The sequence below is a fragment of the Cryptomeria japonica genome, chromosome 5 (genome assembly GCF_030272615.1).
Source record: "Cryptomeria japonica chromosome 5, Sugi_1.0, whole genome shotgun sequence".
NCBI lineage: Eukaryota > Viridiplantae > Streptophyta > Pinopsida > Cupressales > Cupressaceae > Cryptomeria > Cryptomeria japonica.
This window is the reverse complement of record NC_081409.1, coordinates 558,849,015-558,871,789: the sequence shown is the minus strand read 5'-3', so window position 1 is coordinate 558,871,789 and position 22,775 is coordinate 558,849,015. Positions and strand designations below refer to the sequence as shown.

The 22,775-nt window shown below is 36.0% G+C and overlaps 1 protein-coding gene across 1 annotated transcript in view; it reads left to right on the top strand.

The window, feature by feature from the left end:
* LOC131077716 (uncharacterized) overlaps positions 1 to 22,775 on the top strand; it is a 149,267-nt gene that overhangs the window by 1,326 nt on the left and 125,166 nt on the right. The window lies entirely within an intron of this gene.

Genomic DNA, 22,775 nt, shown 5'->3' with positions numbered 1-22,775 from the left:
TCTGCATCTCCTCCCCAACATGCAATCATCTTCCTTTTACCTTTCACTTCAGCCTATGTTAACTTATTGTGTTCAGCAGCATGTCCGATATTTTTGGAACCATGAACACGAGCCCCTATGTAGAGAGCTACAAGCCCTCTGGAAGCAAAGTGATGAACTGGATTTCATCGGGCAGAGAATTCAGTTGCTTCATAATTTTTGTCAGTGGAGGCCTTCTAGATGCTCACTACAATGGTTTCAGGTGACAGAGTGCATCCAAATAGCAGTTCGGGTGGAGCTAGAATTAACACACATAGACTTCTCGTAATTTCCACTACTAGTTCCACTGTTCTGCACAATATGCCTCTGACGTATCCATTGAAGCAAAGTAGGAATGCCCTGACTTAAGTCCTATTGAGGCACGTGGATCTCACACGAATATTATTCCTAACATCGACCGTCTGAACAAGCTTATTCTCATGCAAGCCCTGGTGGGAATCAGCATTCAAACCTGAAAATTCTACAATGGGTAGACCACTTCCGGAAATACATACTGTTCACTACCAATCCTTGCCATAGTTGCCAAATTTAGTTTGGTCCAGCTGAATTTGTCCGATTCAGTGTGGATTTTTCAGTAGTTATAGAAATTTTACTAATTTTTTTTTTTAATCCTGGAAATCTGATTTTTTTTGATTTCCCAAATGAATTGAACAGTTCACAGTATCCAGACTGATCAACCCAATGACTTGCAGAGCTAGGAAAAATATCCAGATGCTCTCCTTGCAACTGTTAATCTCATACAAAAGAATATCCTTTGGCTGAATGACCTTCATAAGCTTATCACCACAAGCTGATTCAACATTTGTGCGGTCCCTTTCGTAGAATGCCCAGACAGGGAAGAAGGAGCCCAGGAGCGAAGGGAGTTTATCACCCAGCAGTAGGGTGAGCTACAGAGGCGAGGTTAGAATCGGGATAGGAAGAGCACCCATTATCAAGAAGAAAATCCTGCTGAAACCAAGAAGTATCTTATTTCAGTTCTTGACCAATATCCATATCGTTTTCTTGCACAGGCAAATGATCAGTGGTCTGAAGGGGGACGTCTACATGTTAATGGATATATAAATCCTCTAAATGTAAAAGACTAAATTGTGATCTTTTTTTGACTAATTAGAGAGGGTTCTATTGAGAAACGGAAACACAGATTACCAAAACAAAAAGGGTCATACCAACTGTAAACCAAATAGAGCACAAATTGGAACAAACGAAATAAGCAAAACCCCATGACCATCCCCGGGCTAAAATCACAATACTGCTACCTCACATTGCAAACCCCGAGCCTCCAACACCACTAGCAGGATACACACCCCACCCGTCCAAATCCACCTTAATAACTTCATCCCTGATACCATTGCTTGCAGCTCACTATCAAATATGAGAAGGAAGAATCCAGTGCCAAGAATTGGTTCCCATTAAACACTTCCTCTCTCTTCTTTGAATGCTGCAGTTTCCTGTCTTCCCAGGCTGTGAGTGTGACGGCCCTGAGAATGAGTTACCCAAGTTTTCCATGATTGAGCAGAATTCTGGACAAAACGATTTCAATTCCTTCAACTCCATGTAAACAGTCACGGTCTACTTCTGCGCCAGACTGATTCCTCCCATAGATGCAGGCAAAAATGACTCCTTTAGCTTTAGCCCATAGTGCTACCAACTACTCCTTGGCTAAATTCATCCCGGCAAACTGATGCAGCTCAAATCAAGAGATTGAAGATTAAATATGCAGAAAATAATTAACAATAACCCAGAAAATAACAAGAACAGATTCAGATTCAATAGTCCTCAATTACAAATAGTTTTTCTCATTCTTAATTCCTCATTCACTCAGAAGTAAATCTCACCAACATATCACTCAGAATAAACTCCCATTCCGATTAACCTAGACCACTCCTCTATTCTCATCCCTGTCTTCCTCTTAATCCAGCTCTATAAAACCTTACTTAAAAAAACTCACAACCAGCGTGACTACAGACAACCTGTCCACTGACTGCTACACAGCACAAAAAAAGACAAAACAAAACGAAAACAGCAGAAAGAAAAATAAAGGAAAACTAAAATTAGAAACTCCCTTAATTTCACGGTCAGAACGTGGGCAGAGGAATCTAAGTAAGATGCTCCGCATCACAAACTGCGGAGGGAGAAATAATTGCAGAAGCCAAAGCCTGTGATCAGCCTCTGTGATTCAGGCAATGGAAAATTAAGCACAACCGATTGTCCAAGATCCTATCTGAAGGTAGAGGCCTTTAGGATGTAGCGAGCAACAGCAAAGCAGTGTTCTACAAAACAACACCAAGGAGGACTGTCTGCAACACGCAACCACAACAAAAACTTAGTGCCAAGCAACAGCTGATGCTAGTCCAGTTCCAAGAAGTGTAAACAAACACGACTGAAAAACAAAGCTTCTCTCTCCATAAAAAGCCTTTCTGTCCCTAGCCATGCTCCTATGTGCTGAGGTGTCAAATCAAAGCATAATCGTCATTAAATCAATTACACTTAATTGCCAAAAGCACGCACAGCCTGGGAAGAAGCACTTACTAAGGCCATTTAATGGCCTCAGAATAAAAATAAATATAACTTAAGCGGGTTTAAAATTAAATTTTAGCCACAAGCTTGAGCAATCGCTAAAAACTTAAAAGTAAAAAGAGCTGCGAACAGGTCTTGATCCACATCAACATTAGCCAAAAAAAAATGAGCCATCAAATTTGATTCCTGAAAACAATGAGCAAACTGAACTTCAATGGGAAATGGACAAAGCTGCTTCTAAAAAATGAGAGTGGTTCCAATTCGGACAAAGACCTTTTTGAAGTTGAATCACATTGAAAGGATTACCCTCCTCAACCAACTTCTTACATTCCAACGACAAGGCCAAAGCCAACCCCGGGGTACTACTGCATCCCATTCTGCTTCATTATTAGGCCTGCACCCCAGAAATAAAGATCATCCATGAATGAAGATCCCTTAAGAATTTTGGAGTACCAAACCAGCCCCAATTAGGCCCAGTTTGCCCCAACAGGCTCCATCGCAGTTAATTTGGAAGAGTCCTACCAGAGGATTCTGCCAAGAAGCGTTTCTCCAGTCAACTGATTTTCGCTTATCCCTTTAACAGGATACTAATGTAAGATCTTCTTGCTCCAGGATGCACCTCTTATATTTCTTATTACGTTTCAACAATCATTTGCCAATCATTTTTATTGACATCATCATTGGTCAAATATGTATCTTCCCCAAAATTTACAGTCAGACCTTGTTGCTAATTTAGGAAATTAGGTGTGCACCCATATTGTGACACATCTCCCCTGTCCATCTTTGGTCTTGCCACACTCTGCCTATTTGTAGTTTGGTTCTGTTGGAGCCTCTGACAGTTTACTACTAGAAAATGATTGTTTCTGTGAACATTTGGAGGCAGGGAACTCTCTCTGCCTGTTTAATCGTTGATTCTGCTTAGTTGTTTTTGGCCACTTGAACTTGGTTTTCCGTTTGAAGATTTTGTAGTACGAGGTCAAATAAATTATCCCTTTCCTCTATCCTACATTGCCCTGTTATTGAACCAAGCTAGACCTCAAAAAGCTCCTGAAATTGTCTTCTTGAAAATCTAGTTGAACATAGACCTGCACACACACATTTGCAAGCATCACTTTTCATACGAAGTCACTAGGAGCCTGCTATTGCTTTTCCAAAAAAAATTCACACCTTAATAGAAATTACAAGCTATAAGATATCAAGGAAATAATTTTTCTTTGATGTTTCCATTGGAATGGGACAAAATGTCTTCCAATGATATTGTTTGAAGTTCATTACCGACCAAACAGTTAGAAATTCTCAAATCATATGTTCTAAGGGTTTCAGACAGTGCCAGTTTTTGCCAATATAAAGGCCATCTGAAACTAAATATTTTTGGTCTAAACAAGGAGTCCAAGCCAATATAGATCTCCATGGTCATGCATGTGGGGTATTAGAAGCATTCTACATTTGATGGAGTTTGGTGGAGAAATCAACTTCTCTAATCAGCAGTTTTACAGATTTTGGACTTCAAGAAACATAGTGCCATTCGTACATTTAATATCTTTCCAAATATTTGTATTCCAGTCTAGACTAATGCCAAAGGGAGAGGGGTAGAGAGCTCTAGAGCAACAGCTAAAATCTCATTCATCTCAATTTGTAAGTCCGTATCTTGCAGTTGCCTTAATTTGATTCTAATTCTTTCAAATACCTATCCAGTACACGCGCTTAAATATTTTGATTCCTTCGTTAATACAAACTGAGGCTAAGCAACCTGTAACACAGGTCATGTATGCATTGTGGATGGACAGGTTCTACCCTTTTCTCGGAACCCTTTGAAACCTTACCATTAATGGCCATCTATATATTTAGATTCAGACTTTACTGTTTTATATAGCAAGGATGCCCCTTGAACTTCTCTCTACATCCTTGCAGAAAAAGCTTTTGATCATCTGTAAAGCTGCACAAGGAATTGTTTAAGAGAAGTTAGCTTACCGATCAGTGGACTCAAACTCCTTAAGGGGCATTTTGTAGATGTTTCACCTTCTCATTATTACAGGATAGTCAGAGTGTGCGTAAGGCCATGCAGTGCTTTGTTAACTTTTGTAAGACCTCTGGTTCAATATTCAAGGGTGTAAAATGCAGTAATACAGGCAGCACTCTTTTCGTTTCATAAGTTGGCTATCCAATCTTTCTTGGTCTGGGTAACTTGGGGAGATTAGTTTTCTGGACGCGTCTATTCTGGCTCCAAAAAGACAGTACGGATTGACTAACACGCGTGTTAGTCGCGCGTTTTACACCGTCGATTTTGCAGTTAACGGTTGCGATTGACTAACCAGTCACTAACACGCTGTACGAAAGGTCTGTTTTGGAGCTAGAATAGCCGTGGCCTAGTTTTCTGGGCATCCTCTTTGTGGTTCAAAATTCTATAAAATTTGGAACTGTCTCTTAGAAGAGTTGAAAATAAAATTTCCCATTCTAACAAGCCAGTACAATCCATGAACAATTTGTCATTTTGCCAATAATTGATACATGCTATGTCATTAGGTTCGTGTTTGTGTTCAACTTTGGTAAGGAAAAAAATTGAAACACATTTGTCAATGATAAAATTTGGGAAAAAACTTGTGATTTAAGTTAAAAGAATGTAAATCTATTTTATTAAAAATTATAATAAACAAATCCATAAAATTCTTAAAATAGTTAAACATTTTAAAATAAATTTAAAATCTATATAAAAAGATGTTCATATATATAAATTATGATAAATTTATCAAAATTATAAATTTGAAATCTATATAAAAAGATGTTCATATATATAAGTTACGATAAATTTATCAAAATTAAACTATAAGAAATGTTTTTGTTAGGAACTAACAAACAAGAGTTAAGGCTCCCAAACTTCAGATAAGATTCAAGTCATCAAGAACACTTGCTGAGTTGTCACAATATCATCATTATTAGATGATTCAAGTCATCAAGAACACTTGTTGAGTTGTCACAATATCATCATTATTAGTTGCACTGCTGAATTCATTATGAAAGAAGTCGATCAAGATTGTCCCTTGGAATGTGTTGAAGTTGTTAAAAAAAGAGATATTTTTTTTTTAGCTTTGTTCATTCACAACAATAAATCATTTCAAATATAAACAAAATTTCATCTAGTAACTTGTTGTTCATTTTAGATTGAATGTGGTTTTCAACTTTGGTTCCTCTTATAGTCTGATGAACTTGGTCCTTGGCTCAACATTCAAACAATAAAGCCTTGTAGTTCATGAGTCTTTGCTCCATAGTAACTCCACCATTTGTACCCAAGCATGTCAACATGTCACATATCGTATCTTGTTGTTGCGCTATCATGTTATGCCAAGAAGCATAACCTATGGTAGCAACAAGGGGTGGAATATAATGGTTTGTGTGTTGACAAAAACTATTAAATAACTAACATATAAAAAATAATAAAAATACAAAACAAATAAAATTTATGGCTTGACAATGCATAACATTAATAATAAAAAGTTATGTATATCAACATACATATCTTACATGCATTTATTTAAAAGATGCTGAGATATCAGTTTTGAGGCATCTATCTTGAAATTGTTATTGAGGTGCTTCAAGACTAATCCCCAATTTGACTTGTAGCTAGTGAATTTGATTCAAACTTCTTGTGTGGTTTATGAGTTACAAGTATAACTTTGCTATCACTTTATTTATCAATATGAAATAGTTTAGGCCCCAAATATAAAGTTACTACATATAAAATTGTGTGCATCATTTTCCATTTGAAATTTAATTGTATTCCATATCTCAATGTCATCTACTTCCATATTATTGAGTGCTTTTTGAATGACTTTCTTACAATAGTATATGCTCTCATTAAACATGCCAAGACAAAGGGTGTCACTATCAACCATGTGCAACACTTCAAAAATTGTTTCCAAATAGATTTAAAACCTTTGTTTCATTTTTTCAAAAATTGTTCTCTAGAATAAGTTGCTCTATAATCTTTGAACTTTAAAAACATCCAATTTTTTCACTCAATAGAATAAATAATAGACCTTAGTGGTACTTTCTCTCTAACCACCCATTTCAAAGTGATATAAAACAAGGTACATCTTGTTTTTTTATGGCCTCAACAACTCTTTAGATGCATCTTTCCTATAAACATTCAATATGAGATGATGGTTTTTTATAAAATTTGCAATTGCTTATCTTGTGTGAATTGCTTCATGTATCTATGGGGATTTAGATAATTCATGAAGCAACCAATCAAGACAATGGGTTGCACTTGAACTCCAATATATTTGTTTAAGCATAGTTTCAGGGCTTAGTGAGTACTCTTCAAGGCTTGCCAAACTCGCAAGTCCCTAGGCTAGTTGTGTTGAGTTGATCGAATTTTTGCATTGAGTTCGGCAAAGTTTTGGAGAGTAGCTGGTCGAGTCGCTCCAAGACTCGTTGAGTCTCAGGTTAGACTCCCGAATCTTGAGCTCAAACTCTAGCAAAATTTCAACTTTTTTTCATCATTTTTGTAATCTTATTTGTCCATTTTACCCAAGGAAGCATCTACATAACAAGAAGACAATTTGAGAAGATGTAGATTGTATTTGATTGGTTTTTCATTTTGACAAATCGTCATATGTAAACAATTATAATGCTATTATACATTTATTATTTATAATTTTGTTGTATTACGACATATTGCTCGACTTTGAAACTATAAAATTTCAAAATATAAGAGTTTGATGATCATATGACATGTGTAATGTTTGAATTATGACAAATTGATCTAGTCAAATTAGACATTTATGTTCTCTAAATGCATTAATTGTTTTTCTTTTTTGGTTTAATTATAAAGTTATACTTTTTTTTGCCGACTCTTGAGTTTGAGTCAAAATTTTAGGCTATTCAATTTGAGCCCTAAAACTATGGCAAGTAGACCTTAGCAATTAGCTTCTTGACTTCGATACAATTTGTAGTAGTATTATTAGTAACAACTTGAACTATATTCTCTATACCCATTTCAAGATGGCTTTGTCTGCTATTTTGAAATACATTTGGAGGTTTTTTATGGTTCATTGTGTCAAACCACCTAAAAAATACAATAGCTCAAAGGCAAGCCACCAAAACATTAATCAATGGTCTCTAACATACATTTGGTCATCTATAACTCAATATAGCGCAACCTAATATTTTCTTAGATGCTTTGATTGTAAGTCACCTTTTCTTTTGATCTTTTCAAAAGAGTTCTCCAAACCTCTAAATGAGGGGGTGTGTACCCTTTGCTAAACTCAACTTTTTGAATTGTATTATTCAAATGTGGACATCTAGCTACATTCAATGGAATGACACTTGAATAAAACAAATAAGGAAAAGTTGTTCAATGTTCCATTGCATGTTGATCCACATGTCATGGCCTTGGGGACAATGGAAGAGGAAGATATCAGAGATGTTTTGAATCTAAACATTTTCCCATGGATTCCTTGTCTTTTGCATTGATTCACTCTTTCTTGCAATGAAGAGGCTTGGTCTTTCTTTAGAGCAACTCTTATCTTTAGAGTCCTTACCTTTGTTAAACTCCCTATAGAAGGATGGCCTTACAATCAAGAGGATATTGCTCTTTCAAGTCACACGTTTTCATCTCTCAATAGTTGATTTTGGGGAATCTACATGTTGTAAAATGCAAATAATAATATTTAATATTCAAAATAATAGATTTAAGAAATTAAAAATTACAAGTATGCCAAATGCCTATGTTAATTTTATAAAATAACATTCAAAACACTAACAAATAACAATCACATCATTTAGTGAAGTTATTGCAATCAACCTTTGGAATGTCTCCTACAGCCGTCCCACTTGTTCCTGCTCGCTCCCCTGTTGTCGTTCTCCCTGATGGCACCTCGTCCCAGTCTGCCGTAGTGGCTCTTGTTGGTCCCTCATGGGCGACAGTGGCTGCAAAGATCCCTTGCAGAGGCTCTGCCCGAGTGTCGTCAACAAATTTTTGCAGAGAGGGGGGGGAAGGGGGTTTATTCCTGTCTCCTGTGTGGCCTCTGTTAATGTGAATAATGATTCAGATTGGGAAATAGAGAATAATGTGAAGGTTTTTACAGAGCATGGCATTATTTATAGATTCAAGGGTATTTGGCCCAGCCTCCCGGAGCTGCATAAATGGATCTCTCATCACTGGGATCCACTCATTTCTGGTACTGTTCACACATACCTTATGGCTAAAGGTTTCTTTGTAGCTAAATTTGAGAATGCTAAGGATAGAAGAAAATCTTGTGTGAAATTTTTTTATATTAGAAAGATAAAATGCCGCTTTTGGCCAAACCCTGGCACTCCGATTTTAATCCCCTTTCTGAGAAGTTCAACAAAATTCTGGTTTGGATACGGATTCCTTATCCTCCTATCCATTTGTGGGCTGACTCTCTCTTTGAGGAGATTGGTGATGCTATTGGGAGTTTCATTATGGTGGATAATGAATCCTTTGAGCTTTATCACACTACTTCTGCTCGCATTTTGGTGGAGCTAGATGTGTCTAAGGGACTACCAGCTGAGATTGTCATTAACTCCTCTTTTGGCAGCTGGGTCCAAACTTTGGATTACGAAGGTATCCCGTTCAGGTGTCGCAAATGCTTCAAAACCGGCCATGCGGCTCGGAATTGTGGGCTTGAGAAGAAAAATCTTGCAGCTTCATGGTGGTCGGGGGCCTCTTACCTGCATTACACGGTTAAGAAATCTTTGGACTCTTCTATTGAGTTGTTGGATGCTGGGGTTTCGATGGCTGGTTTAGACTCTGTTATGGTGAATTCTTCGGATGCCACTAAGGATGGCTCGGTGATTAAAAATGTTGGGATACAGGTTGCTGCTGTCTCTTCTGCTAAAAATGGTTTGTTGCCTTTTACCCTGCCGACTGCTCCATCGTGTGCTGTCACTTCTTCTACCCCATCTGCTGAAGGGGGTCTTGTACTTGCGATGGTTGTTGCTCCCTCTATTGTTCCTCCTTTTTCCACTCCAGATAGATTGGTGCTGGGCTCTTTGGATTGGTCCGTTGCAACAGCTAAAGTTGAAGAGGGTTGGATAACTGTAAAAGGGAAGCATTCAAAGGCGTCCAAACCTTCTTTTGATATGACTCTTCGTTCCCACAAGGCCAGTTGTAAATCTTGAGGGCCCTTGTAGTGGGCTGGTTTTTCTAGCCCTGTCCTAGGATGGATTGTTTGCTGTCTTTCGGGGCAGACTCTGTTTTTTGGTTGTGGCTCTCTCCTCTTGGTTGAGCAGTCAAGTCCTATCCCTAGTTTGATATGTAAAGGGTTTCGGGTCCCTTCAAAACCCGTTTTTCACTTAATAAAAAACAATCACATCATTTAAGCTTTTAATTGTAAAAATACAAACTTCAAACATCACTATTTATAAATAAAATTGTGGTTATTTTTAATAATTTTGTATGATGATAGTGAAAAAAACTATTATAAATTACAATTACAAAACATAAAATTAAAAAATATAAAAATATAAATATAATTATAATAAATTTAAAAAAATCAGAATTTAGATATGTTATATTAAATAAAATGATACTAAATAAAAAATTTAAAATTTAAATAGACCTAAACACTAACTTTTAAAATAAAGTAAGAAAATAAAAATTCATACTTATAAACTATCAATATAAATAAATTTAGTAAAATAGTGCCTTTGGCGAACCTAATGCCTTTAACACTTTTAGACGCCATTGAACAGTGAATGCCTGCAACACTGATTCAGAGTCACATGGAAACAAGGTAAAACCCAATCCCAACACACTCAAATACTTTCTCTAAGGGGTCCACTGACTCATTGGACCCTTAATCAAATAACTCACTAGTCAATGGTTCTCATCAACCACTTTCACAATGCGACTTCCTCCATATAGCCCTAAACCCCAATAGGCTATATGCACCCTTACAAAGGCACTATACCAACAAAGAAGCACAGACCCAAACCACCCATGCATAATGTCTTCTTACATCCACAAAGACATGAATAAAGCATTGGAAGTGGTTCATCAACCTCCTACTATTCTTGTTCTTCACAATGGCTTAGCAATCTTACTAGCCCTAGGTTTGCGGTTTTTGGGCAATAACACACAAACTTCCCAAAACAATAGACAAACAAAATATAGATTCAGGTACCCTTTTGGGCCCTCTACAACATATGTGAAACTTGAGTAGGGTTAATTTGGACCGACCTACCTGTCCTACACCTGTCCCAATTAGGCAAGAGCCCCAATTAGGCCTGTTTTACAAAGCAACCCCTTTCCAATGATTACCCAGAAGTTTCTCACTAATTGGATCCTTCTAGGTTTGTGTTAAATCAACCAATTTTGTCAAAATTTTGGGTTTGTGAGGTCTAGAACTCATCCAACCTTGATTGTTATCTTCAATTGCTTGCCAAACCCTCCTTGCCAAGCATTTCAGTGCACCTTTTCTAAGCAACTCTTCACGACACCCTCCATTGCTCCTACCATGCTATAGTACACTAGTTGGCCCAACATCCCTGCGAGTCTCATGATTTTTGCCCCTCAGAGATGTTGAGATCCAACCATGACTATGAAACCCTAGGGTAGGGTTTGATCAGACCCGGTAGGCAAACTATTGTGCATAATCAATTTAAAAATCCACTACAGGGCTTGCATACACTTGGATGAGAGATATAACACTGGTTCACCCTTCCAAATGTTTATTAGACATTCATCAATCAGATTACAATGTTAGGAATTCTAAAATCCACAGACCGAGACAGAAAATGCAACAGAGAACACCTTTCCTTGAATTCTTCAACATGCCAACCTTACATATGCGGTCTGAGAGGCCTTTATATATGTTATTCCATGTCTCCCAACGACCAAAGCAGAATTTTGAACTTCTAACTGTTGGAGACCAACTAACCCCAAAATGTTGTCAATGTTGACAACTATGACAACTTTTGTAACTTTGTGTCCTTGGTCACAAAACCACTCAAAACAACATGAAACCAATACATTGGGACAAAATATGTCCATATAAGACCAAAGACATCAATTCTACCCATATTGGCCACCTACAACATGTTTGACCAATATTGACCCCTATTAGATCGTAATTCAACATCCAAGTACATGGATGACCATAATGGCTTGCAATACCTTACAAAACATGATAAACATCAAATGAGCCTTAAGCCCTTATTACAAACATAAATGATGACCCAAAGAGGTCAGTGAGTAGGCGCCCCTGCACCAAACACCTTAAAACATAAATGGCACAATTATATAACTCCTTCAAACTAATCACTATCAAATAGTTGCAATGGAAATCTAACCTACTAGCAAATGCAAGTAGAAAACCCTAAGGCAAAGGAGAGCATATCTTTTTTTGTTCTACAAAGGCGCACTTTATAGAAATAAAATATAGAACATTAAAAAAATTCCCACAACCCTTTTTTGGTGATTTCAAAAGATTATAATTCTTTTTTTTTTTTTAAAGATTCATTGTTTTTTGATCTTTTATATTATTATTTGATGAATATGACGATTTAAAATACAAATATAGTAGCAGGTTCAAACTACAAACATTGACATTTCTCATTGGTATATAGGATGCGATCTTACACAATTAGTGCACCATCTATTTGAGTCAATTTTGGATCTTAAATTGAAAATGAGATAGAAAATGGAGCGAAGTTAAATTGACTCTAATAGTTGTGATTGAAGATGGAAACTCCCCTTTTTTCAATTAGGCGAGGGATTAAGGCCATGTTCCTTGATATTTACATATCAAAAGATCAAAAAGATTATATTAGGATTCTTTTCAAATTAGGGAAAGGATAAATAGATTCTAGAATGATACATAAAAGTTCAATAGCATGTACAAAATATTGATTGTTGCGTATTATATTTGACTTCTACACAATTTGCTATCGGACTAGCTATTGACAAAATGTTGAGACATAGGATTCTCCCAATATTTATGCCATACACATCATAATGTATTAGACTATACATAAGAAAAAACCTATATATAAATTATAATACATGATTAACATATTAGAGAGTCCATATGAAATTAACGTAAACCACTACAATCGAGTCCATAAGACCCATCCTCATCCTTCACTAGTGCTATCCTTGCCAAAAACTTAATGGTTTTTTTTGCTTTCGTGATATTAAAACATTTTGGTTGATGTTAAGATTTCTTTACACAAAGAAGCTCAAGATTATTGAGTTCAAGCTGATAAGAAGATTTAATAACATCCATGGAGGAATGCTTCTACATTGCTACCACCTCCCACACGAGTTCCTCTAGAAGTATTTTAATGCTCCTCGTAGTATTGACCAAAGCAAGCTTTGAAATTTGAACCCTATTAATGGGAGAAAGAATAACCTTTCTATAATGGTATTGATTATAACTTTATCTAGTCCAACACTAAATTTTCCCTAGAAAAAGTACTTCCCTAGAGCTCTAGCAATCTCCTTACCCCTATTCAACACGAGTAAGTTCTTCATGAACATTGAGAAGAGCTCTAAAACCCTATGCCTAGCTGCCCCCTCAATGAAATCTTTTGCTAGGATTTCCACAATGGCTTCTAATACCTCTTCCTCGTGGTAAAAAATACTTCCACCTTTTTGTTGTTGTTACTTCTCCCTTGAATTTCATTTGCCATGCTATGAATCCAAGTTGCAATGTAGGTTCTGCCATATTTTGAATATAGATAGAGAAGGGACTCTTAGATGCATATTTTGAGAGAGTTCTCACCATCCCATAAATTGAAACCCAAGTGAGTGATGATGAATGCAAGGCTCTCTGAACCCAATCAATTATGATCCAACGCTCACGTTTACCATGATCAAATTTATCTTTATTGACATCATAATCATTGTGTGCATTAGAGTTCTAAGACACAACCAACATGAAATATCACCTTGAATTATTAAATCTTCCTTTTGCTCGGTACCATGGTTTGATAAATAGTCCACTAACATATTTCCATCCTTGCAACAATGCTTGATTGAATAGTTCAATGTGTTTATGGGATTAGACAAACTTATACCTAGCAAGTTAAATTTTTGGATGTCATAATTGAATCTATTTCACATTAACCTTGATAGCTATGAGGCGACTTCCTTTCAAATATAGAGAAGTTTTCAAGAAATACATACTTCGTATGGGTTCACATTTGTATTTTTAGTAGGTATATTTAAATGTTAACACTTTTTAAAAATTCGTCCTCCTCTAGTTTGTTTAAGTTAGTTTTAGCCATTTCCAATTTATTTGTCTTCCAAATGGTGGTGTCCTTGTTTAACCAAATACCTTCCTAAGTGGGAGTAATCAAACTAGGAGTATGGGTTTGATTAAAGATCAAATTGGTAAAGGTAGGGAATTGAACCATAATGTAGGGGAGGGTCAATACCACTAAGCACATAAGACTCCATGGAGAAAAGAACATAAAAAGGAAAGCTAAATTTTTTTGGTGCCTAAGGTGGTCAATTAAGGGAAATGGTGTGTATGAACACAACTAAACCTACCTTCAAGAGCCACATCAATTGTTGCAACATGATGTATTACACAAATATTAGCCATATCTTGAATGTAGTTTATAGAGGATACAAAGCCATTTGTGTAGAAAATAGGGAATGCTCTAAGAGCTATTATTTGGGAATATTATTTCACTATTGTAGGTGTAATGGTACACCACTATCCCAATAAACAAATAGATTAGCTCTAGGGTTCGACATCACGCGCTTTCTCTGATTTTCTTATAGTAGCATCACAAATTATTTCAAACAAGAATACTTGAGATGAACCTTTTTAGAGAAAACAAAAATGAATCTTTTTAGAGAAAACATAGTCTTCTTGCTCCATTGATCTTACTTTTGAAGCCAATAGAGTTATTAGGTGGATGAGAATGGTGCTTTTAAGATTAGATTTTATGAATCTATCTCCACCAAAGTCACTAAAATTCACAATGATGGTGATGGCTAGTACCCCAAATATATTAGGACGGATTTGATTAGTTTCCAGTGGCTTTGTGGGTATTTGTTGGCAAATAGAAATGAAGTTTTTTTGTGTTAGGTATTCGCTCATGTATGGACTTGATGAAAACACTAGTTTGGGAACTTAACGTTCTAATTGCTTTGGCTTGCTCCATATACAGATTCGTTTTGAACAAGGTGACATGTTGCATCTAGAATTTGGCACCAGTTATAACGAAAATTTTCTTTAAAAACTTATATTTGGTTTGACAAATTAAGTTTTGCTCTTAAAAGTTATTTTTCAAGATTGCATAATAAATCTTGAAAGTGAAAACTAAAATTTTCTTTGTGGAACAAAATTAAAGGCCAAAGCCTTGATTTAAATTTTATGAAGTGGTTTAGAAATTGTTGATGCTTTGATATATTTGAAATATTAACACCTTGAGTAGAACATCAACATGAATATTCCTGTAAGAGTAGGATCTTATTGTTGAAAACAACATTTGAAATTAAAATGTTAGTTCCTTAGATGCATCAAAATAAATGATTTGTTAGGTGTATAGGGATTACTAATATGGAACCCAATGGTCAACATAATTTAAAAGCATAGTTGCAACAATGTAAATGACAACAACATTCATATATCATAATATGAAAGAATAGAAGAAATCATAAACATATTGTTGATCTAATCAAAATCTTGCACAATTGTAGACTACACATTGTGAACATAATTTTCAAACATATGAATTAAAGCAACCTCAGAGCTTACAAACAAAAAGGATGAGAAGGGTCTATACATAAAGCTTCTAAAAGCACGAACATACAAATCTCCTTTTTCTTTACAAATGAGCTTGAAGCTCTTATTTACAGAACATAGAGCAAAACATGTATATAACATCAACATGAGAATTCTTGTTATCATGTTAGTGTAAGATCTTATTGTGCAAGACAACCTTTGAGATTGAAAGGTTAGTTCCTTAGATGTAATAAAATAAATGATTTCTAAGTTGCATAGGGATTACTAACATGGAATTCAATAGTCAATACAATTTAAAAGACAAACAACATTCAAACATCATAATATGGAAGGAGAGAAGAAATCTCATACATTTTATTGATTCAATCAAAATCTTGCACAATTATAGACTACAAAAAATCAACATAGTTCTAAACATATAAATTAAAGCAACCTTAGAGCTTGATGGGTTTGCACATAAAGCTCTTCTATAAGTGTGAACTCGATAATCTCCTAGTTTAGAAATGAGCTTGAAGCTCCTATTTGTACAAAATATAATAAGATAGATGTGATTGATTTTCAGTGGCTTTATGGGTAGTTGTTGGCAACTCGAATGGAAGTTGCTCATGTTAGGTATTTGTTTGTGCATGGACTTGATGAAAACATCGTTTGAGAACTCAACATATTCTTATTGCATTGGCTTGCTTAATATATTTATTTGTTTTAATAGGGGGCATGTTGTGTCTAGAATTTGGCCTCAATTACAACAAAAATTGTCTATAAAAGACTCGGTTGAGGAGTTTGATATTTACTTTAAAAGTTGTTTTTCAAGATCCCACCATAAATCTTGAAAGTTAAAACTAAAATTTGTTTTGTGGAACAGAACTAAAGGCCAAAGCCTTGAGTTCTATCTTGTCAAGTGTCTCATAAATTGTCAATAATCCAACATATTTGAAATATTAATGCCTTGCATTGATCATCAACATGAGATTAAATAATGATTTGTCAATTGCATTGGAATTACTAACATGGAACTCGATAGTCAACAAAATTTAAAAGCATAGTTGCAATGATGTAAAAGAAAACAACATTCATGCATCATGCAATACAAAAGGATAGTAGAAATCACAAACATTTCATTAATTCAATCAAAATTGCTCATTTACAAACTATAAAGCTTAACATAATTTCTAGACATATGGATTTAAGCAACCTTAGAGCTTACAAATGAAAAGAATGAGAAGGGATTGTACATAAAACCTCTAAAAGAACAAACTTACAAACACCATTCTAATTTATAAATAAGTTTGAAGCTCCTATTTGTACAAAATATAACATAATTTTTAGACATGAATTAGAACAACCTTAGAGCTTACAAATGAAAAGCACGAAAATGGATTGTACATAAAACTTATAAAAGCATGAAATTGCAAATGTCATTCTAATTTATAAATAAGCTTGAAGCTCCTATTTGTACAAAATAGAATAAACTAAAATCTAAAAAAAACCACAACACCAAAATGCCTTGATCATCATAGGTGCTTATTGAATGCAACACACCATGCTATTGAATTGATTGTTGTAGTAGAAGAGTAGTTTCGTGGCCTTTTCATTTGAAAATATATTCTCCTAAAAAATATTTTTCATTCATGTTTCATTTTCTTTTAAAAGTATCTATTTGCATGCTTTGAGTCTTTTTTCCTTTCTTTCTTTACTCTTGTGAGACTATTTTTATTAAAAGTGGAACCTTTAATTAGATGTCCGCATTTATTAAAATATAGTGGCTAAATATTATAGTGAATTAAAACATTTCCCATCTTTCAAGAAAAATAGAGAGGAAATAATAAATAAAGAAAATATGCAATATTTTGAGAAGCAAAATTTTACAACAGCTACTAATCACAATTGCAATTTTTTTTTTAGCAACAAAACAATATTTGGCTCTTTTGAGATATGTAGCTTCTTCCCTTTTTGTGGGGGCTTGACTACTAGTGCATGATAGTGTTGCAAGTTGCTTGCCTTCTTTGAGGATCTCTTTTGTTGACAACATCACCACCTCACCCTTCATGCCTTCTTTCTTTACCTTCACAGGTGTTAGCCATTTTAAATTGTATTTTGCAAGACAACACAAAATGCAAGAATGTGTATTGTAAAACCATTCTTCAAATTAGAAGGGGAAGCTCCATGGGATCTATCTAAACTTGAAACCTAAGCAAACCAACCCTAAATTAAAACTATATACAAGGTAGACAAATATACACACTATACACAATTTACTAAGAGGGGTTTGCATAAATGAAAAGATTATATGTGCCAATGTTTTTGCACTCAATACATGCACCAAAATGTAAACAATCAAACCTTGATATTGAATGGAAAGAAACAATGTAGACACAAACAAGAACAACTTCCCATTGGTTCAAACAAAGTCTAGTACTTTGATGTTAACGAGATTTAAAGCAATATCTATTTAAACTACACAACATTCTAGGAATTGAAAAGGCTGCATTGCATGCAAACTACAACCTAAGTAGATGATTATCATCAATGCGAAACCTAAATATAATCTACTACCAATCCAATTCATGAAATTATAAACTTATGTTCCACAAAAAATGTAGTTGAATACAGTTTTTGCAACATAAACTTCACTTTTATTATAATTAAGACTGACTTTTGCCCAAGACACTTTTTTGTTCGTTACAATGAATAGCGTTTAGGGATTTGAGAATAATAATTTTAATTAAATATCCCAAAAGGAAATGATTTAAAGTTCACCTATTCAAGAGTTACAAAAAAATTGGAAAAAAATGAACTTAAAACAAATCTAGCCTAAAAAAATTAATAAGATACAACTAACTGAATCAACCCATATCTATTTCTTGAAATGAGACATTATAAGTTATATAAATGATAACGACTTGCAATAGCCATTACTAAAATAATAAGTTGTATGAGTGACCTCTAGGATTATGAAACTCTTTTTGAATAGAGCATGGTGAATCTTCTAAAGAACAATAAAACCACTCTTCCAATGCTTTGAATTTGAGAAGTCCTCTTTCTTTTGATTCTACATCAACCTTAACTCAAATTTAAAAGCAATCAACAGAATGATGTTCTATGATAAATCTTAGAAAATTAACCACTAAAACAACAATAAATACTCCTTTACAAACTAGTTCTCCTAACATTGATATACACTCACAAATTACACTTGAAAATAAGATAGTTTTAATTTATTTGATAAGTGTATCAATGGAATGTTTGAAGGAAAAAACTAATAATCAATTTAACCCTAGGTGTCACCTTTATATGAATTTTTTTTTTTTGGAGTAACTACCACGTGGTTATTCAGGGCTATCTGAGAATGTCAATGTGGTTTTCAGTGCTGGTTCCTCGTTCTCTTCAATCCCGAATAATGATTCTGAGAATGTTGTTTCTAAGGAGTGGAGAATTGTTATGCCCAAATATCAAAGACAAAGGAAGAAGACTAGAGAAAGTTGTGTGTGAAGTTTCCCTCCTTCAGAATGGGTTAAAATTAATTTTGATGGGCCGGCTAAGGGCAATCCTGGGCTAGCTGGGTGTGGGGGAGTGATAAGGGATGAGCATGGTAGGTGTATTGCAGCGGTGGCACTCCCCATGGGTACCCAGACTAACTACCTTGCTGAAGCCATGGGCGCCTTCTAAACTCTACAAATTGCTAAGCAACTTCGATGCAGGAAGGTGTGGATTGAGGGAGATTCGAATAATATTATTCAATGTCTAAGGGGGAAAAGTTTACCTTCATGGACTATTGAGAATATTATTAATGCCTCTAAGAGTATTATCAATACCTTTGAAGAGTCATATATTTCTCATAACTATAGAGAGGTTAATTGTGTAGCGGACTATTTCGCTAACATAGGGGTTAGACTTAACACAAGGAAGGTGTGGTTTAATGAAGACACCTTGGAGTATGAGGTTCGGTCACTTCTTATGCACGATCGAACACATGACAGATATGATGAGATCCCTACTATTTTCAATGATGAAAGTGTTTAATTTTGTCATCATTTTTCAGCTTGCGTTTGGTCTGAATGCCTTAAGTTATAATTATTACTGCCAGACTTTGCATGCTTTATGGGTATTACTTGTTTTGGAAGCTGCTGCTGTTTTTTTTTTGCAGACTCTGTTCTAATGAAGATTGTTGTTTCTAAGCCGAGTTTTAATACTATGGGGGGTCAACGACGCAGAGTGGAACCTCCAAATTGTGCTAATTGGAAGAAGAACCCTACCATTTGGCATAGATTGCAGAAGGGGGGAGTGGCGACATTCCTGGAGAAACTGCATGGGCATAACCAGAGTGTTACTAGGCAATTCGTGAAGGGATGGAAGGATGGTAAGGTGCATTTGTTTGGTAGGGCGACTGAGATCAATGAAGATCTTATTGCTGAAGTGATGGGAATGCCTACGGAGGGGATTAAATTTTACAGAGACAGAAAAATCTCTAACGCTGCTGTGAAGAGATTCCCTAAGAAAGAGAAGGAGCATGAGCGCCTGGTGAAAGCTAACAAGACCCACTTTGAGCCGAAGCAGATTAAGGCCATATGTAGGGGGCTTTTGAAGATGATTATGGAGTTTTTCACTTTGGATGACAGGTTCACTAAAATATACGGGTATCATTTTGTGTTCCTTAATAATTTTCGTCATAATGAGAAAATGTCGTTTCCGTTTTATTTGCTATCTTCGTTGAATGTTAGCATTGCTAACTTTAAGGAGAATCCCCATGTTAATCCTGTTTTACACCAAGGTTTAATCGCTCTTATCTTTGAGCATTTGAAAGCTAGGGCTTTTGAAAACCCTAGCAAGCCCTCTCCTGTTTCTGATGAAGAGATTGATGATAGTGAGGACTCGGAGTCGGAAGGATGGGAAACTGACAGTAATGATGGGGATTTTGTCCCTCACACTAGCAAAAAGGCCAAAACTGGAGTTAAGGTGGTTGCTTCAGGTGTTAGTAAGGGGTCCCCTGGTGCTGGTGGTGAGGGTTCAAGCAAACGTCCTAAGGGTAAAACTTGAAAGGCCACTTTGAAGGTCTCAGACAACCCTGATGATCAGGATTCCCTGGACCAAACTCATTATGTCGAGGTGTCCTCTTCGTCCCATGGCTCTGAACAAAATTCCCAAGAATCGACGGATTTTGCCCCACAAGATTTTCATCCTAAACAAGAGATCCCGTTTGATGTGCTGAACATTGCCAATAACAACTCTCTGGAGGTTTTCCGTCTTTTCAGGTGGGTGTTTTATGAGATTAAGAACATCAATCTCAAGCATTGGTCTTTATCTTCCCAGATGGAAGTTATGCAGGCTAATGTTGAAGATATGCCGCATGCTGTTGTTAGTGCTCACCCTGCTGATATTGGTAAGGAGGTGGTTGAGGGGGCTTTGGCGGGTGTTCTGTGGATAAAAAGCAAAAAACAGGTTATGACTGATTGTTTGGCTAAGAACATGGAATCCACCCAAAGAGTGAAGGAGATATCTGATAAAAAATTTGTGGATATGGAGGCCAAAAATGCTAAATGCGAAGCTACCCTCTAGGGTATTATGGAAACCAGTCAGAATATTGTCAAGGCCTCTGCTGACACTATGTCTACCATGGTTAGCAAGTTGGAGAAAGCTCAGATGGGTAGGACTGTGGTGGACGTGGACAAGGAGATGGTTGTTGGTGCGAAATATTCGGGTCCTCCAGGAAAGCGTACTCGGGCTAGCATGAAGAAGAAAGCCACTGAAATGCCCCAGGACATCCTGGATTTGAAGAATACTGCCAAGAAGATGCATCAACTTAGTGCTGATGTTGCAGAGAATCTTACAAATTTGGCTTGATCTGTTTCTGTTGCTGGGTTTGTGCTGTTAGTTTGCTGTTTTTGTGGGCTGAACGGTTTTTTTGCTTTATTTTTGCCGTCTCTCAGCCCTATGGGGTTTTGTCTGTTGGTTTTGTTTTGAATGGACTTTATTTGATCTATCTTATATGATTTGATGTAAAGGGTTTCAGGGTCCCTTCAAAACTTGTTTTTTCCATAATAAAAAACTACCACGTGGAAAACAAAACCCTCATCAAATGAAAATAACTCAATTTTCATACAAACTGTAAAGAGGAAAATTTGATTTGGCAATTTGCAACATAGAAGGAGAAATCACCAAATCAATTTTCGCTTTGAATGGAGAGATGACCTTTACATTCAAAGAGAGGAGGAATCCACTAGATTCAATCACAAATCAGATAAGGACTGAATACTAAGTGGATTGATTGATTATGATGTATTTTTCCCTCTTTTGTAAGTTGAAATGCTGATTTAGGGTAAAGTGCTGAAATTGAAGACAAAACTGAGAAAATACTGAGCTACAGATGCGAGATTCAGTTGTGCACCTGGATCTGAGAAATATGAGCTGATTCAGATATGCCTTGCGAAAATGCCCCGAAAAAGCAGGGACCATGGTGTTGCCTCTTGGTCCTCCAAATTTTTCGCGCGTCGAATAGGGTTGTTCTGTCTCTGTGTCTGAAGCTTATTTTCAGAAGTACAACTGCACACCTATTTCCTACACACATAAAGAAAGGGAAATAGGTTGGGAATAGGGGCTTGCCTTTGGTCAAACCTCGGTTTTGGAATTAACCATGAAATTGAGATAAATGTAATTGAAATGACTAAAAGGAAATGTTCTCCTTTTGAGGGAGATGCTAAATTATGACTGAAAATGGAATGATTATACCTCCTTGTGAAGTTTTGTTTGCCTCCACATGGAATTAGGGTTTCATGAAATAGGATATAGATCTCCACTTCAATGCTTGATCCTTGACTTTATTAGTGCTCCAAGGCTTGAAGGAAGACCGAAAATGCTCAATTTCTCTTGAATGCTAGATTGCTTGTGTGCTTGAATGCTTCTTGATTTTTCATGGTCCCCAAACGAGAGGGGAAATCCTCTTTATATACCTGCTTGTTGGATTAATTGATTAATTTCCTGACATAGGCCGAGACGGAGAAAGAAATCCCGCTCAAATTTGAGATGGGGAAGAGGTTTCAAATTGGGCCCAAAATGAGGCACCCTGGTCCTAGTGAGGACGAGGGCGTACTGCCCTATTTTGGGGCTAGGATCCAGTGCAGGTTGAGTGCAAAGTTGATAATTTTGGCATTTATGATGTGCAAGAGCATAGTCAGGTCTTCAATCAGGCCGGGGGCGCAAACACTAAGGCGAAGACCCAAATGCGGTTGGAAATTGCAGGGGGTGCAAGTTTAGGATGCTACACAAACCAATACAGATAAGTGATCTCTTTTAGCACTACAAGTATGCTGAAATTTGTGCCTTAATGGTGTTGAGATCCTCCTAAAGATATGCAATAATAGGAAATAAATGTCTTTCTTATGTTGTGAAAACTAATTCTGAATTAGTTTGGTGTTTGCAATGATGAATTGTTTTTATATAGGCATTGAAATTCCTCTTTACATGCTTTTTTTAAGTTGCTTTCACAAAATCAATTGAGTA